Source organism: Tachysurus fulvidraco, chromosome 2 (assembly GCF_022655615.1).
Source record: "Tachysurus fulvidraco isolate hzauxx_2018 chromosome 2, HZAU_PFXX_2.0, whole genome shotgun sequence".
NCBI classification, from domain to species: Eukaryota; Metazoa; Chordata; class Actinopteri; order Siluriformes; family Bagridae; genus Tachysurus; species Tachysurus fulvidraco.
The window spans coordinates 29,435,307-29,443,169 of NC_062519.1; positions in this window are offsets into that span (position 1 = coordinate 29,435,307).

Genomic DNA, 7,863 nt, shown 5'->3' on the forward strand with positions numbered 1-7,863 from the left:
GTTCTTGGTCTCAGACATCCCACCTGTTAGGTCTCCCCATCGAACAACAGTTACTAGTCTGGGAGGGTGAAGGCCATCAAGTTCTTCCTCTGGGTCACATATAGTCAGCTGCTCATACTGCATCACTGGACAGTGTAACAAACTTAGAAGAAAGGGCTATTCATCCCTTCTGCATGAAAGGACTCACAGATGGCCATGATTGACTAGCATCACTGACTAACAAAGAAAAAAGTGTATAACACCCTTCTAACTCAGTGAGTATGGTCTCCCAGACATCGATAACCACAATAATGTTATATTAGATGACAATATGACAATATATTGTTTCTTTTCTCATTCATAATGATTTACAAAAAATAATTACATCTTCTAGAAAACAGATCTTCATCGATGGGTTCAATGAATGAATTAAACTACCTAGTTTAATTAAAGGTCTTGAAAAGGATTTGCTAGTTTTTGGTTTTGATTGTAACTTGGTAAAATTATCTTTTGGACTTGGCCTTAACCACATTAAGTCTCTGCCTTGACTTAGTCTTAGCTAGTCCTTGTCTTGTTCTTGACAACGTCATTGTTGGCTACAGCCATGTCAGTATGCTAACATTGTCCAGGTCTCATCTATGCTAAAAACTGATTGATTTTCCTAGTAGATATTAGATATTAAATGTGTACAATCTCACATTTATACCACAAAGTAAAAGCCAAATGACTTCATAGAAACGGATCATTTATTTCAAGAACGCGAGTTTTCTGCATTTATTTTAAAGTTTGAGACTCAATACTATTATTAAGAAATATATTCTGATGATTTTGTTGCAGACATTTTTTTGGCAGCATTGCAGTGTGGCACATCTATGATATAGATATAAAAACTGATTATGTACAGAATAAAATACTTTACCCTTATTGTTCCACTTCAAATACAATGTGCTAGAATACAGAGTCAAAACAGCCAAATATGTAGATATACAGTGTACATGTTTTGCAAAAAAACCCCCTTGCATCATAACATAGTATGTGGCTCAGCAATACAGCCATACTGTAGATTTATAAGTATAACTGTGTATTTAATAACCAGACAACACCCATTTTGTATATTCAGTACTATAATAAAAATCTCAACTTCACTGATTTACGCTGAGCATTTTGCTCATAGGATTTTAAAATGGCCCTCAACCTCACTGTCTCCCTTAGGGGGAAAACTAGCAATATCTCCACTTGTCTCTAATGACCCCTCATTACTGCTTTCAGAAACATTTATTGGTATGCTACATCTTTTAGTAGATTCATAAATATAGGAGGAGAGACCTTTAGGGAGCATGTTGGCTGTTCTAGGCAGGTCGGCTTTACATTTTGTGAAGGAGAAAGCACTGGACTGATTACACAGCAAGACGGCAAGAGCGGGGCTTACTTTTTTAGAAGCTCTGAAAGCATGCCAGGGAAACCTAATGTGGACTTTCCAGTCACTGAGTCCATGACATTTCCCCGAAATACAATAGTGAGAACACACATGCACACACACACACACACACACACACACACACACACACACACACACACACACACACACACACACACCACACACGCACATGCACAGAGAGAGAGGGGGCTAGTGTTCAAGAACTGTGCAATTGGATAATAGCTCTGGCTTGAATTATTGCATTACAGGAGCAGGGGGTTGTGTGGGTTTGAAGCACAGGACAGTTACGCCTACTTAGTAGTTTCGAAGGATACTCAGACTTAATGTTTTTTAAAAAAAGAACATCATGATAAATAACTGTATTAAACAACCTAAACCATTCACTGCCTTTTAAGATTCAATTTTAAGTCACTTCAATAAAGAGCACATAAGGTATATAAGGTAAGGAACACATCTCATTTTCAAACACAATTTATGCTTTTGCCCATAACAGCGCTCCTTTTCTAAGATTGTTATATGTCTATGTGCCACCCAATGATGGACAGAATCAAAGCTCATTAACTATATCAATCAAATTTGTATTTCTTGTTAGTTGATTGGAACACAATTGTTAGGTTGGACGGGTCTGCAATCTGAGTCTACCTGAAACTGACCTGTGGACGAAAAAGAAAGCCTGGTCTTTTAATAGGTCTTGTCTAGATTTTGTGAAATTACTACAAATACATCCCATAATTTGCTTAAATATGCATTGTATTTAAGTGGGTGGTATATAGTACTGCATTGTCTTGTGCTAGAAGCTCATTCCCCTCACCCTGTCTCCTTTTTTACTTAGGGGCCTATTTTCAAGCCAGTACAATAGAAATCTTCCTTATGATTGTTGGTCATTGTGTGATGAGGGAATAAAAAGCAAAAATTGCTTGGCAGATTCTTTTGTTTATTAAACAGCTGAAGTGAAATCTTCTCTGCATTCAGAGCGTCAACCAGCAGCACAAGCCAAAACAATCAATAACGCTTCAGGCTGCATCCACATGTATACAGATATTTTTGAAAACCTAGTTTCTTCTTTGTGAAACTGAATTGTAGGTCACTGAAAACCAAAGCTTTTTGAAAATGCCCTGCAAGGTGATTGAGTATAAAATAGGTTTTAACTTTTTTTGATGACATAAGTATTTTTTAATTGCGTAGCATATGTCTGCAATGACTTTATATTTAAAGTCTATCTGTCAGCAGTAGTTCCACAAAAATGACTAAATGAGAGCAGAAGTGAAAATGCTTTGCTTTTGCATATTTTTTTTTTAATAATACAGTTTTGATTGCAAATTATATGATTGGCAACAACTTAAGTGAAAAGTAAAATCATCATAAAGGTTTCTTAGTACCGTATTTTCCACATTCCGATTATAAAGCGCAGTTTCTATTACAGGGTCTATGTCTGTACTTAACCCATACATAAGGCGCACCGTATTAAAAGGCGCATGCTAAAACATACGGTCTACAAAAAAGGTAACAGAAGCAAAACAGTGAGTTTAGTTGAACTTTATTCTACTATTGATGTTGAATTCTTTCGCAGCTGCTCTATTCCCATTTACAACCGCGTAACTGATAGCCTGTAGTTTGTATTGTGCCTCGTAAGCATCTCTTCACTGGTGCCATTTTTGGGGGATACCTACCAGAGGCATGGCGGAGGTAAGCGTACGTACTGTACGTATTACGTAATGTTCTCTGATTGGTTCAGTGGGAAATGGTGCGACAGTCAATCAAGATGATCGCTTACCAAAGTCGCACAACAACATTTTTACAGATTTTTGGAACTCAGTGCACACATAAGGCGCACCGGATTATTAGGCGCACGGCCGATTTGTGAGAAAATTTAAGGCTCTTATGTGCGCCTTATAGTGTGGAAAATACGGTATTTAGTACATCCCCTATTTGTTTTCATGACAGGGTGCACTTGAGCTGGCATGAACACCACAAATTTGTGCAGAACCTCATGATCGATTTGAGTTCAAATCCATCAGACTGTCTTCTGAACTCATGTTTCAACAGAAGAGATTAGACATGAGGAAAATTTTGACCTTTTTTACAAAGCAGTTAACACGGTCAATTGCACAAATTTGTTTACATTTAAATAGAGACATAGAAATAGAGCAGAATTGTTAACTAAATTTGCATTTTATTTGCTTTAAATATTTCAAAATGATAATCTTTCTGTAGATTTTCAATTTTAAAAATCGGTAAATGTAATTCCTGTGTTTTTCATTTGGTGTTGAACCTTTGCCCATGTTGGGCATTTTGTTTTGACTACGGCTCAAATTCTTAACATTTCTTCTGAGGCATTTACATTTATGGTCTTTTGGTAGCGACATAACACAACAAAGTGTTTTTAAGTCTCTATCGATGAATACATTAACACTGGTTTACTAGGTTACAGACTATAGGATACCATCAACCTAAAACTGTCCAGACTTTTTTTTTTTTTTTTTTAAAGCCATACACATTACAAGCAAGGGAAAAAGTGCTAAAGGCATATGACATAGCAGCGTATACAATAACTGGGTTGGGGTGCTCATGCGTGTGGTTTCGAATTGTTTTTGGTGTAGATGAACTAATAAAACCTACATTTTATAAAATATCCATATATACATATGGCTAAGCCTTAGTGTAGGTACCCTGACCTTGTTGTATAGTACACAGTGTAACTCGCTAAGCTACACTATATGGTCACCTATATTATAGACACCCACTTGTGTGTTTTAAACATTCTATTCCAGATTTTGTTCCCTCTTAACCGTTAACTTCTACTCTTCTAGAATTAATTTTACAGCTACCTGTCATGTCACCATCTGCAGCCACCAAAACGTCTGAACTTTATTTTGAAAGATTCTTAGCACCTGAACAATCTACAAACCATGTAACATGACCAGTCAGATGAGCCATTTCACTATTTACTTCTATAAATAATGCAGACTATATGTCAATCATTCTGAAGTGACTCTGCCTTATTTTAATTATAGATTCTATCTAGTTTAGTCTAGATCTGTCCGTGTCTGATGACAAAAATCTAAAATGTTTCTTTTGGAGTAAAGCCATAGACATTGGACTTCCATGCTGTGAAAGTTGAAAGTGAACATTACTCATTATTAATGATCAAGGCCAGCAATTCAAGGCAATTGTTTTAGGTCATCTGAAATTAGGGATATTTCCTGTGTAATGTAATAAGCAAAAGTTAAATGTCTTAGGTAAAAAAGGAAAAGGTGCAATTTACAGATTTTTATATTGAGTAGCAACAAGTTTGTATTTTGTTGCTCTCTGCCTGTGCTAACACTGCAGCCACTATAGCAGCAAAAGCAGAAATGAAACAAAGCCAAAAGTGTTTTTTTCCATGTCATTTTCTATGTGATTTTGGTTTCCAACTCTAAAAACAGCAATGCAAACTGTTTCATTTCACAAAATGTTATCCAGGTTTTTACAATGTCCAGTGCATTGGTCTACCTGAAGGGATGGCTAAATAATAACACAATATCCGCCAGGCAACGGGGTGATTCATACCTGTTTATGCTTTTCCTATGTTTAAGGGAACCCAAGGTTAACATGCAAATTTCTATGTCACTTTTAGTGAGCTAAAAGGCTTAAATTACTGAGTAGCACGTCATGACATGAATGTAGAATGTCAGGCTGCTGTGACTCTTAGTAGAATTTGTTTTGTTTAATCTGAGTCTCTCTGGATGGACTCTCAGGCTGTCAGCTCTTACTGTGCTATGAATGCCTTGATTTATAAAGGGCAAATTATGCAAATTCTGCTGTGCTTCTCCAGATAACGCCCACTTCCAGAAAGACATGAACTCATTAGGAGCCGAGTGATGAGCCTCTACTACTTCTGTGCAAGGCTGTTCTAATTTCTGCTTCCATTTTACTCCTAATCCTTCTTGACATATTTGACAATCGCAGACTGTTGTGGCAGCTGAGAGAAAGCTCAGACTCGAACAACTAGGATGGGGAATACGGCTCAGTTTTCATAAACTCGAGTAGTTAGCTGGAGAAAAGTCCTGCTCGACATCAATGTCACAACTCATATCAAGGTCAAAGATTGAAAAGTATTGGGACATGTCGATTGTGTAAACTCCAGCCCATGAAAAGTCTGGCTTTCATATGTTCACACTTACAATATATCTCGAGTTTAATGCATCAGTTCCCTTTTGGCTTACATGTCGAGAAGACGCTAACTCATGCAATACAAATGAAATTACGTTTGTACAGACAGGTCAATATTGTATTTACTTTTGTGCACATTTGCGTTCAGTTCAGAATTTTAACCTTGCCTTTGGCTGCCAAATGAAATCAAATGTAAGACACAGGCATGGAAAAACACATAGCCACAAGAACAGGCTCAGTCAAGCAGAGCAGCCTCTAAACATCAGAGTTTCCACTGCCCGTGCCCAGAGTTTATACAATATGTCAGTCAGCTTTCAAAAGACTATGTGTAAGTCTGCGCTGCTTGTCTTTAAAGCCTGACATTAGCCAAAGCTGCTGGCTGTTCGTAGTGGGATCACCAGTGTTAAAGTAACTCTCGGTGCATTTGAAATCATGTCTGTGATGATAGAACAGTAAGTACTGAGGTGTCGAAGTGTGTTGTTTTGGAAGGGACGGTTTCATGGCTTGGTGTTTTCCTTTATAGCTCATTTAAACAGCAATTATAAACCCAAACAATGCAGAATGTTCCATAACCAAAAGCATGTCTCCAAAAGGCTATGATGAATAAATCACAATTTTTTTAACTGGACTTAAAGGGTCTATATTTTTTCTTCACCAACGAAGAGACATTATTGTACTATTGTATTTGTATAATAAAGAATTTTAAAAAATCATAGAAGATATTCATTTCTACTCTCTTTTGTGATAGATGATACTTGTACCTGACCAAGTGCATTACTGGTTTTAGTTTATTGAGGCTAGCAAATTTACCATGAGTGAAAAGAGCCAGGTGAAATGAGCCATTCCTGGCAGAAGAGGCAATATTTCTCTCCCCAAGGCTTGTATTTGTTCCAAGTTATGAAAGTCTCTATAACCAGTGAAAAGTTAACATTTACAGGTCCCCAACTTTTTGTAAGTGTGCATAACAGACTTCTTTCAGGACAGTATTGAGAACCATGACCATCTGCAATCAATTTATTTCTCTAATAATTGCCTTAAGTAGATAATAAGCAAATTTGGAACACTTGCAGGTTACAAAAGACTAAGTTTAAATATATTTTGACACAAAATACAACCTCTCTTCATTAGGCATGCAATTAGTTAATTTAAATTGGTTAATTTACCAGAGTAAACTAACCTACTTCACTGACTCCTCATCAAATAAATAGGCTAAATTGGTGTGCAGTTGTATGAACCCACTGGTCTGCAACTTCTTTCCACCTCTCAGTTGAACACTAATTAATATTTATGAAAAACATTGGTCTGCTTATAAATATTAAGGACCAGTTGGCGGTGTGTGTGTGTGTGTGTGTGTGTGTGTGTGTGTGTGTGTGTGTGTGTGTGTGTGTGTGTGTGTGTGAGAGAGAGAGAAAGACTTTTTCTTTTCCAGCATATTTTCCAGCATATACACATACTATTGTGGGTTAAATTCACTTGAGACATGACAACCCAAGGATGACAAAAAAAAATAAGCTATAAAATACAATGTAATCATATAACACAATATAAGTATTTAACACATCACAATAGAGTCCTACAACATGGACAGTGGCATCTTATAAAGCATTTTGATAGACACAAAGGGAATAGAAAACGATATGCTTTAGAACAACAGGAGGGAAGTGGTTTTAAGTCTCAGACAAATGATGAATGAATAGAAGAGCAAGAGAGGAAGATGAGTCTGGAGAAGACCAGTGGAAAGAAATACTATAATACAGGCGAAGATACTCATTCAGGGTTAGACATGATTACTGAGTGTTGTGCCTTTTGATTACTTTGTGTTTGAATGGGGTCAGTCCCACTAATGGAATTATTATGAACTCAAATATGAATACATCAGATGTTCAAAGGTACAAAGAAGAATTTTTTTTTTTACATAGACACCCTGACAGTAAGCTTCACATCTGGTTGAGACTAGAAGCATGCATTGGGAGTGGGATTTCATAGGACATGGCCAAAATGTCAGACGTGAAAGAGCGATCAGAAATAAAGCTTGTGGTACAAGCAATGATTTTGTTAAACATCAACTAAATTTGTTAGGAAAGAAAAAAAGTTAACTACGAGTGGGATTCAAACACAACCCAGCACACATCTAAAGTTGAGACCATTTACCATTTCAGAGTTCATATAACTGACATAGCAGTATGTCATTAAAACAATCAAAAATATTTCTTTGTAGGCCACGGTTTAAATACGAATATCGATATTTAATATTTAAATGAGTAATATATATGGATATTTGTAGCATAGTGTAT